The 10,038-nt window shown below is 42.0% G+C and overlaps 1 pseudogene; it reads left to right on the top strand.

Annotated features, from left to right (window-relative positions):
• The first annotated feature begins 366 nt into the window (after positions 1-366).
• LOC104671890 lies at positions 367-869 on the top strand (annotated as a pseudogene).
• The last annotated feature ends 9,169 nt before the right edge of the window (positions 870-10,038 follow it).

Below are 10,038 nucleotides of genomic sequence, written 5' to 3' on the forward strand. Positions count from 1 at the left end.
GGGACAGGTGCTGTGGCTCATGCCTGTAATTCCAGAGTTTTGGGAGGTCAAAGCAGGATGATCGCTTGAGGCCAGGAGTTTGAGATCAGCCTGGCTAACATAGTAAGGCCTCGTCTCTCTACAAAAAAAATTAAAAACTTGGCAGGGGATGGTAGTACACACCTATACTCTCAGCTGCTTAGGAGGCTGAAGCAAGAGAATTGCTTGAGCCCAGGAGTTTGGGCCTGCACTCCAGCCTGGGCAACATAGTGGGATTCTGCCTCTCTCTCTCTCTCTCTCTCTCTCTCTCTCTCTCTCTCTCTCTCTCTATATATATATATATATATAAAATTCCTGAAAAAAAATATATTTTTCAGGAATTCTATGATGCACATCCTTGGACATAAATCTTCACATACGTTGCTTGATCTTTTCTCCAGAAAAAAAATTCTGCTGCCTACCGAACTGCAGGCTAGTGACCTGGGGGCCTACAAGCAGGTCCAGAAGGGACCCCTGAAGCCAAAAGGCATCGCAGAGCTCGGAGTGACCAAGCAGAAGAAGAAAAAGAAGCACAAAGACAAGGCACAACTCAGGAAGCGATGGGAACAAGCAAAAAGAATGAGGAGGAGAAGTGGTGCGACCTGGACAGGCTGACCCCAGCCCAGGAGAAAGTGCAGGAGAAGCGACAAATGGAAAGGATCCTGAAGAAAGCATCCCAGACCCACCAGCAGAGAGAGGAAGGCTTCAGCAGACACCCGGACGCACACACGGAGCATCGTAACACCCCAGAGTCAGCTGGACCCCGCAACCACCCACCGCTGGGACAGAGCAGCATCCAGGGGACGCAAAGGCCAAGTCGGGTTGTGTCTGTTTCCTCTGGTGTATTCTAGAAACTTTGCTTTACACACACCCTTGCATCTTCTGCTACAAAGTGCTTTTCAAAGACATGCACCCCATTCTGGAACTTGATTAAAGTAAGCCTGTCCTTTTTGTTTAGGTTCCTTGGTAACACCTAGAAGATATATCCTTTTGGTTTGGATTGGAAGTTTCTAAAAGTCTATCCAGAGGTACAGCCCATTTCTGCGTCTGGGCCATGTAAAAATATTTTACCTGCTAGTGGCACCTATAATAATGCTCTGAGGCCAACCAGCTGTCTTTGCCTGGATGAGACGGACCCCAAAGGATTGGAGCTAATGCCAGCCTGGCCTGCAGTGTGCAGACCCCCATGGGACCTAGCGTGGGCACCCTTCCAAGCTCCATCCAACTTGGGGCTTATGCTGTTCCCTGCAGGCCACAGGGAAGCCACTTGCAACTTTGTGGCCTTGACTTCCTCCTCAGCCACCTGGCCAGTGGGACAGCACAGCCTGGGTAGCAGAACAACCATCTAAGGCAAGGATGGGCCACACACCTTGTCCCTTTCTGAGCCCATTCCCCCCAAACGCCACACCCTTCCAGGCACCTCTAATGGGTATTGTCAAGGCAGGCATCACTCATGGGTCACGGCATTCTTTGCATTGGAAGCCAGACGCAGATTGTCTCTCAACCCTCCTGAGTTGGTACATCACATGGAGCCTGTTTGGCATTCCTGCCCTAAGGACACCTCAGGGTGACAGGACCAGGGCAGAGCCCCAGCACAAACAGGCATGGGTGTGGTCACCTGGGAGGCCCAGGTGGCAGTGCTAGAGGGCTAGGATTTTGAGGGCCTGTGTGTCCTGGATGCGGCTGCATATGCTGTTGGGAGAAACGGTCTCTGTTGACATAGATACTGAAAGAATAACGAAGACAGAAGAGAAAACCAAGTGTGGAATTTGGGGTTGTCCTATGTGAACTACAGAATAAAGCAAAAACCAGTTATTGAAAAGAAAAAAAAAAAGACAAAAGAAAAAAAGAAAAAATTCTAGACACAGTATTTCCAGGTGATATTTTTAAAGCCTTGACTGTCCTCTACATATATGAAGTCCTTGTTTACAGTGTTTATGTTACCATTATTTAAATTGTTGATAATCTGACCAGGCACAGTGGCTCTCGCCTGTAATCCCAGCACTTAGGGAGGCAGAGGTGGGAGGCTACTTTGAGTCCAGGAGTTTGAGACCTGCCTGGGCAACATGGCGAGATCCCATTCTCCGCAAAAAGGAAAAAAAAAAGACACACAAAAAAGTAAATTGTTGGTAACCCAGGAGATATTAAAAGGTATTTAATTTTTTTCTTATTTTATCTGCATTTCTAGGTTTATTATTGAAAGTAAACCTTTCGGCCGGGTGTGGTGGCTCATGCCTGTAATCCGAGCAGTTTGGGAGGCTGAGGTGGGTGGATCATTTGGGTCAGGAGTTCAAGACCAGCCTAGCCAACATGGTGAAACCCTGTCTCCACCAAAAATACAAAAATTAGCTGGGTGTGGTTGCGCACACCTGTAATCACAGCTACTGGGGCGGCTGAGGCAGGAGAATCACTTAAGCCTGGGAGGCAGAGTTTGCAGTGAGCCAAGATGGAGCCACTATACTCCAGCCTGGGCAACAGAGTGAGATCCTGTCTCAAAAAAGAAAAGAAAAGAAAAGAAACATTTCTTTTTTTATTCGTATTCTTCTTTTGTGAATTGCCTTTGTCCATTTTCCAAATGGAATGTATGCCTTTTTCCTTCTGCTTTGCAAGGGTGTTTTCTAAATTAAGGATATTAGGCCAGGTGTGGTGGCTCACACCTATAATCCCACCACTTTGAGAGGCCAAGACAGGTGGATCACCGGAGGTCAGGGGTTCAAAACCAGCCTGGCCAACATGGTGAAACCCAGTCTCTTCTAAAAATACAAAAATTAGCCAGGCATGATGGTACATGCCTGTAATTCCAGCTTCTCGGAGGCCGAGGCAGGAGAATCGCTTGAACTCAGGAGGCAGAAGTTGCAGTGTGCTGAGATCACGCCACTGCACTCCAGCCTGGGCAACAGGAACAAGACTCCATCTCAAAAAAATAAAAAATAAAATTAAGGCTATTAATCTTTTGTCAGGCGTTTACACTGCCAACATCTTGTCCCTGTTTGTGGTTTGCCTTGTTATTTTTTTAAAAATCAAATTTAAGTTTTAAATCTTTATGTAGGCAAATCTATGCATCTCTTATAATTTTCCTTTAGGTATTATGCTTTGAAAAATCTTTACCACTCAAGATTATAGAAACACTTTCTATATTTTCTCGTTATTTTGTTTACAGTATTTCAAAAAATAACTGATCTATTTGGAACTTTACCTTGATGATTGGCATGCAGTGGGGACTCCAGCTTAATTTTTCCCAACAGAGACCAATATTCCAGCACGATTTGCTTGCATAATATTTCCCCTCTCTGATTTTAAATTCTAACTTTATCATATGCAAAATACTGGTGTATATGTGAGTCTGCTTCCAGGTTTTAAATTTTATTTTACTGATCTGTCTATTCTATGCCAAATCTGTTTTAATTACTGTGGTTTTATAACAGATTTTAATAATTAGGCAAAATCCCCTCATATTTCTTTTCTTTCCCAACAATTTACTGACTCTCCCAAAATCGCTTTGAGATTTTAATGGACATTGCACTTCATTTATTAATTAGTTTGAAAAGAACTGACATCTTTTATTATTGTCTTTTCTCACACAGGTATGTGACATGTTTCCCATTTATTTATCTTCTTTTATGTACTTTGGCAAACTTTTACTCTATTCTTCATTCAGATTTTATATACATTTTTAAAAGTTTATTCCTGGGTGAAATATGTGTGTGCGTGCATACACACACACATAAACATATGTGTGCATACATGTATATATATATATGTATGTACACATGTGTGCACACACATGCATATGTACATATATGCACCCATGTATGCATATATGCATACATACACATTTATATGCACATGTATGCACACATGTGTACACACACACATATATGCAGATACACATGTGTATATGTATTTATGTATATGTGCGTGCATATGCATATATACATGAATACATATGTGCATATGTATGGAATATATATGATGTGTGTATACATACATAGCACACAAACACATGTATATTAGCTATAATTTCTACTTGCATCAGATCTTTTTCTTCTTATTTTCAAACTGATTATTAACAGTAATATTCAGTCACTCAACAAATACTTACATGCTACTGTGTGCCAGGCACTGTGGCAGACACAAGGACCATGCTAGTGTACAAAACAGACACGGCCTATATATAGTATTGATCATTTATAAAATATTGATCATCCTTGCATTTCTGGAACAGGATCTGCTTGGGTATGAAATATTTTAATATATTGTACTAATGAATTAAATTTGCTAGTATTCCATTTAGGATGTGTGTTTATAAATTCCATATAAATAGCCTAAGTGAGACTAACATGCTCTAGCTTGAGTGTGTGTGTGTGTGTGTGTGCGCGTGTGTGTGCGTGCACGTGGCTGGTTTTGGTAGAAGGGTTATGTTAGCTTGTGAAATAAACTGGAAACTTGCCGTTATTTCTGTATTTTATGTAGCATTGGAATTGTTTCATTCTTACTCCTTAACAATCACATTAAATTATAATGTTCAAACTAGAAGACTCAAACTGAGAAAAGGCCCCAGTTGTTCTACATCTCAAACCTTTGAAAGAATTTACGGAAATGGGATAGAATGGAGGTTTACACAACAAGACACCAGATGACAAGACATGTCTTTCTTGTTTTGGTCCTGTCCCCTCAAAGGGGACCAGCGGCCTTCTATGTTCACTTCTTGAAAGGACTGACTTTTTTCCCAGGGAGGAAAAGTGTGCCCTTGTCTTCCAGCTGTTTAATACTCCTGGCGAATGCAGGACTGTCGGACTGATGCTGTGAGGCAGGGGATAACGGATTGGCTTTGCACAAGGTAGGTAGGAAACTCCAGTGACAGCAAGCTGAGGGCAAAACACAGCACCATTACTGTTCCCGTCTCACAGAACCTGCAGAGAGCTGACACGAACGAGAGCCCCATGCCTCCCACTTGTCTTCAGCCTTTGTATCTTTCAGAATTTCTGTAACTACAGCTGAATCTGTCAGGCCGGTTCCATGTCCACGGCAGAGTGCAACGTCAGGGCCAACGTGTGAGCCCCAAAGTCCTGATTCTGTGATCTAATATAATACCTCCCATAATGTTTTTATTTATGTCCCTAAATGTGTCTTCCAATGTTTTTTTTTTCCAAGACCAGTTCTTACTCTGTCGCCCAGGCTGGAGTGCAGTGGTGCAATCTAGGCTCACTGAGACCTCTGCCTCTGGGATTCAAGCAATCCTCTTGTCTCAGCCCCCAGAGTAGCTGAGGTTACAGGTGTACACCACCACTCCTGGCTAATTTTTGTATTTTTTGCAGAGATGGGGTTTAGCCATGTTGGCCAGGCTGGTTTTGAACCCCTGGGCTCAAGTGATCTGTCTGCCTCAGCCTTCCAAAGTGCTGGGATTACAGATGTGAGCCACTGTGCCCAGCCCTAATTTTAAAATTTAAGAACCATGCCTCTTACTTCTCTAAGAACCTTTTAAGTATATGGGGTTCCTAGATCTCTCCTTGTAAGCAGCTCATATATTAGTTTTCTACTGCTGTGTAACAGATTGCCACAAACTTAGTAGCTTAAAACAGCACCCATTTATTATCTCACAGTTCTACACGCAAAAATGCTTTTTATAAATAGAGACAGGTTGTCCAAGCTAGTTTCAGAGTCCTGACCTCAAGTGATTCCCCTACTTTGTCCTCCGAAAATGCAAAATGCAGGGGTTACAGGCGTGAGCCACCGCGCCTGGCCTCTCACATTTCTGTAGTCAGAAGTCTGGTGGGTGGGCTTGGCAAGGTACTGTCCTTAGGGTCTCTAAACGCTGAAATCAAGGTGGCAGCAGGGCTTTGTTACTTCCTGGAGGCTCTGGGAAGGAAGCTTATTCAGGCTGTTGGTCAAATTCAGCTCCTTGTGGTGCTAGGGCTGAGGTCCCGTTTCCTTTCTGTTGGCCTCGAGCCTCTTGAGGTTTCCTGTGTGCCTCGTCACATTGCCCCTTCACCTTCAAAGCCAGCAATGGCTCACTGACTCCTTCTCAAGCATCGAATCTCTCCTGCCTCCTCCAGGAGAAAGTTCTCTGCTTTTAAAGGCTCATGTGATTAGACTGGACTCACCAGATCACCCAGAACAATATCTATATTTTAAAAACTGTCACCTTAATTACATCTGCAATGGCCCTTTTGCATGTTACATAATGTACTTACAGGTTGCAGGGATTGGGACATGGATATCTTTGTGGGACCATCATGCCTATCAGACCTTTTATTTCTTTGTTTTCCATATAGAATATTTTAGGATAATTTTTTTCCCTTTATGTTTTTATTTTATTTTTGAAACAGGATTTCCCTCTGTCACCCATCTGGAGTGTAGTGTTGCAATCAGGGCTCACTGTAACCTCTTCCTTCCAGGCTCAAGAGACCCTCCCACCTCAGCCTCCCAAGTAGCTAGGACTAATACAGGCACATGACACCACGCCTGGCTAATTGTTGTGTTTTTTGTAGAGACGGGGTCTCTCTATGTTGCCCAGGCTAGTCTTGAACTCCTGGGCTCAAGGAATCTGCCAGCCAAAGTGTTGGGATTACTGGCATGAGCCATCGTGCCTGGCCAATTTTTTCCGTTTAAGAGGAAGTAGAAGACAGCTCCATCCTTTTGGAAAAAATGAACTGCCAGACACCATCAGGCCCCAAATTCACACAGCCGTCATGCATTCAGCTTACGACCATAAGTCATTGATTCTGGCCTCAAACTCAGTAAAATTCATTTGTGCATTTAAGACTTGAGGCAGCCAAATTTTGACACACCATTAGGTGGCACTTGATTAGAAAGCTTGATGCTGTCTGAACTTTCTCAAGGCAGCAATCCAACAAGAGGGCAAGGAAACTGTGACGTCAAGGGGCAGAGTAGGGCTGGGGTTCTTAGTGATCATGGGGAAGTCCTCACAGGCAAAAACTGTCCAAGACTTGAAAGTAATTTGTACTTTCAAGTTAACTTTAGAGAACTTAAATATTACTTAGCAACTGTAAATAGAGCATTTAAAAGCTTTTACACATGATAGTTTAAGAAAGCATGGCATCAGCCTGGCGTGGTGGCTCACACCTGTAATCCCAGCACTTTGGGAGGCTGAAGCAGGTCGATTTCCCAAGGTCAGGAGTTTGAGACCAGCTTGGCCAACATGGTGAAACTCTGTCTCTACTAAAAATACAAAAAATTAGCTGGGCATGGTGGTGGGCACCTGTAATCCCAGCTACTAGGGAGGCTGAGGCAGGACAATCACTTGAACCCAGGAGGCAGGGGTCGCAGTGAGCCGAGATCTCCAGCCTGGGCAATAAGAGCGAAACTCTGTCTCAAAAAAAAAAGCATGGCATCAAAAAAATCACCATATATATGTGTGTGTGTTTGTGTGTGTGTGTGTGTGTGTATTTTTTTTTTTTTTTGAGACAGAGTCTTGATCTGTTGCCCAGTCTGGAGGGCACTGGTGCAATCACACTTCACTGCAGCCTCAACCTCCTGGGCTCAGGTGATCCTCCCACTTCAGTCTCCTGAGTAGCTGGGACTACAGGCACACACCACCACATCTGGCTAATTATTGTATTTTTTGTAGAGACAGTGTTTCACCATGTTGCCTGGGCTGGTTTTGAACTCCTGGGCTCAAGCAATTTACCTGTCTCAGCCTCCCACAGTGATGTGATTACAGGTGTGAACCACCATGCCAAGCCACAACATTTCTCCTGTGTTTAAAATGAGCAAATATTCAGGCCGGACGCAGTGGCTCACGCCTGTAATCCCAGCACTTTGGGAGGCCGAAGCGGGCAGATTACCTGAGGTCGGAAGTTTGAGACCAGCCTGACCAACATGGAGAAACCCCGTCTCTACTAAGAATACAAAATTAGCCTGGTGTGGTGGCTCATGCCTGTAATCTCAGTTACTCAGGAGGCTGAGGCAGGAGAATTGCTTGAACCCGGGAGACGGAGGTGGAGACGGAAGTTGCAGTGAGCTGAGATCGTACCACTGTACTCCAGCCTGGGTGACAGAGCGAGACTCTGTCTCAAAAAAAAGTTGTTATGGAGATTCATGCATGAGTTTATTCTGTGTGTGCACATATGTTTTTATTTCTTCTGAGCCAATATGGAAAGGTGGAATTTCTGGGTTAGATGGCAACTCCACATTTAGCTTTTTGAGGAACCGCTCAACTGTTTGCCAAAGTGGCTGCACCATTTTACATGATCAACACATACGTAATTTTAAAAATGTCTTCATTAGCTTATGATATTAGCATACAATAAAATATACGTATATTCAGTATGTGATTTGGTAAGTTTTGGCTTATGAATACACCCATAAAACCATCACCACAATCGCTTCAAAGTCATCTATCACTCCAAAATTTTCCTTGTACTGATACAAGTTCCTTGTATTGATACAAGTTTTTTTTTTTTTATCCAATATGTACTTTGCAAAAATGTTCTCCTATTCTGTGGCTTTTGTTTTCATATTCTTAACAGTTTCTTTTGAATAGCAGAGATTTTTAATTTTTATGAAGTCCAAAATGTCAATTCATCCTTTTTAGAATTGCATTTTGGTGTCATATCTAAATTTTTTTTTTTTTTTTTTGCCTGACGGATGACCAAAATTTTCTCCTGTTTTTGTTTTTGTAGTTTCATAGTTTTAGATTTTTAACAATCAATTGCCACATAATTAAAATTTCAGAAATAAACCCATATATTTACGATCAATTGTTTTTCAAACAGGGTGTCAGGAAATAACCTTTTCAACAAATAATGATGGAAAACTTAGATATTCACATACGAAAGGACTGTGGACCTCTAACTCATAGTATACACAAAAACGAACTCAAAATTACTTATAGATCTAAATTTAAGAGCTAAAACTATAAAACACTTAGAAGAAAATGCAGAATATTTGTGACCTCGGGCTAGGCAATGGTTTCTTAGATATGACAAAAGCACAAATAATGAAAGAAAAAATGGGTTTATAGCTAAGTTAGAAACTTTTGTGCTACAAATGACACCATCAAAAAACTGAAAAGGCAACTTACAGAACTGGAGAAAACAGTTGCAGATCATATGAAGGAATTGCATCTAGAACATACAAAAATACAATTCAACAATTAAAAGACAAAAAACCAATTTAAAAATGAGCAAAGGATTTGAAAGTACCTCTGAAGAAGTTATATAAATGGTGAATAACACATGAAATGACGCTCAACGCCATTAGTCATTAGGGAAATGCAAATCATAACCACAATGAGTTACTACTTCATATCCACTATGATGGCTATAATAATTTTTAAAACACAGAAAATTACAAGTGTTTGTTAATGAGGATGTGGAGAAACTGGAAACCTTGTACACTGCTGGGAATGTAAAATGGTGCAGCCATTGTGGAAAACCATTTGGTAGTTCCTCAAAAAGTTAGAAAGACATAAAATTACAAGATGACTCTTCAACTCTACTCCTAGACATGTAATCAAAAGAACTGAAAAGAGACTCAAGCAGATATTTATACGCTAATGGTCATTGTAGCACTGTTCACAACAGCCGAACAGTGGAAACAACCCAGTGTCCATCAGCTGATAAATAAACAAAATGTAGTGCGTGCATACAGTGGAATAGTATTCAGCCATAAAAAAGGAATGGCATTCTGATACATGCTACACCATGGGTGAATCTTGAAAACATTATGCTAAGTGAAATAAGCTAGACAATATTGTATTATTCCACTTATAATATCTATAATAGGCAAATTTATAGCAACAGAAAGTAAATAATAGGTTATCAGGGGTTGGGAGTGAGGAGAGATGTGTAGTTAACAGGCACAGAGTTTCTGTTTGGGGTGTTGGAAAAGTCTTGGAAATGGAAATAGTGATGATGATGGCAAAACATTGTGAATGTAATTAGTGCCACTAAATTGTGCTCTTAAAATGGTTAAAATGATGGCCGGGCACGGTAGCTCACGCCTGTAATCCCAGCACTTTGGGAAGCTGAGGTGGGCAGATCACGAGGTCAGGAG

Source organism: Rhinopithecus roxellana, chromosome 11, assembly GCF_007565055.1.
Source record: "Rhinopithecus roxellana isolate Shanxi Qingling chromosome 11, ASM756505v1, whole genome shotgun sequence".
In the NCBI taxonomy this organism is placed as follows: Eukaryota; Metazoa; Chordata; class Mammalia; order Primates; family Cercopithecidae; genus Rhinopithecus; species Rhinopithecus roxellana.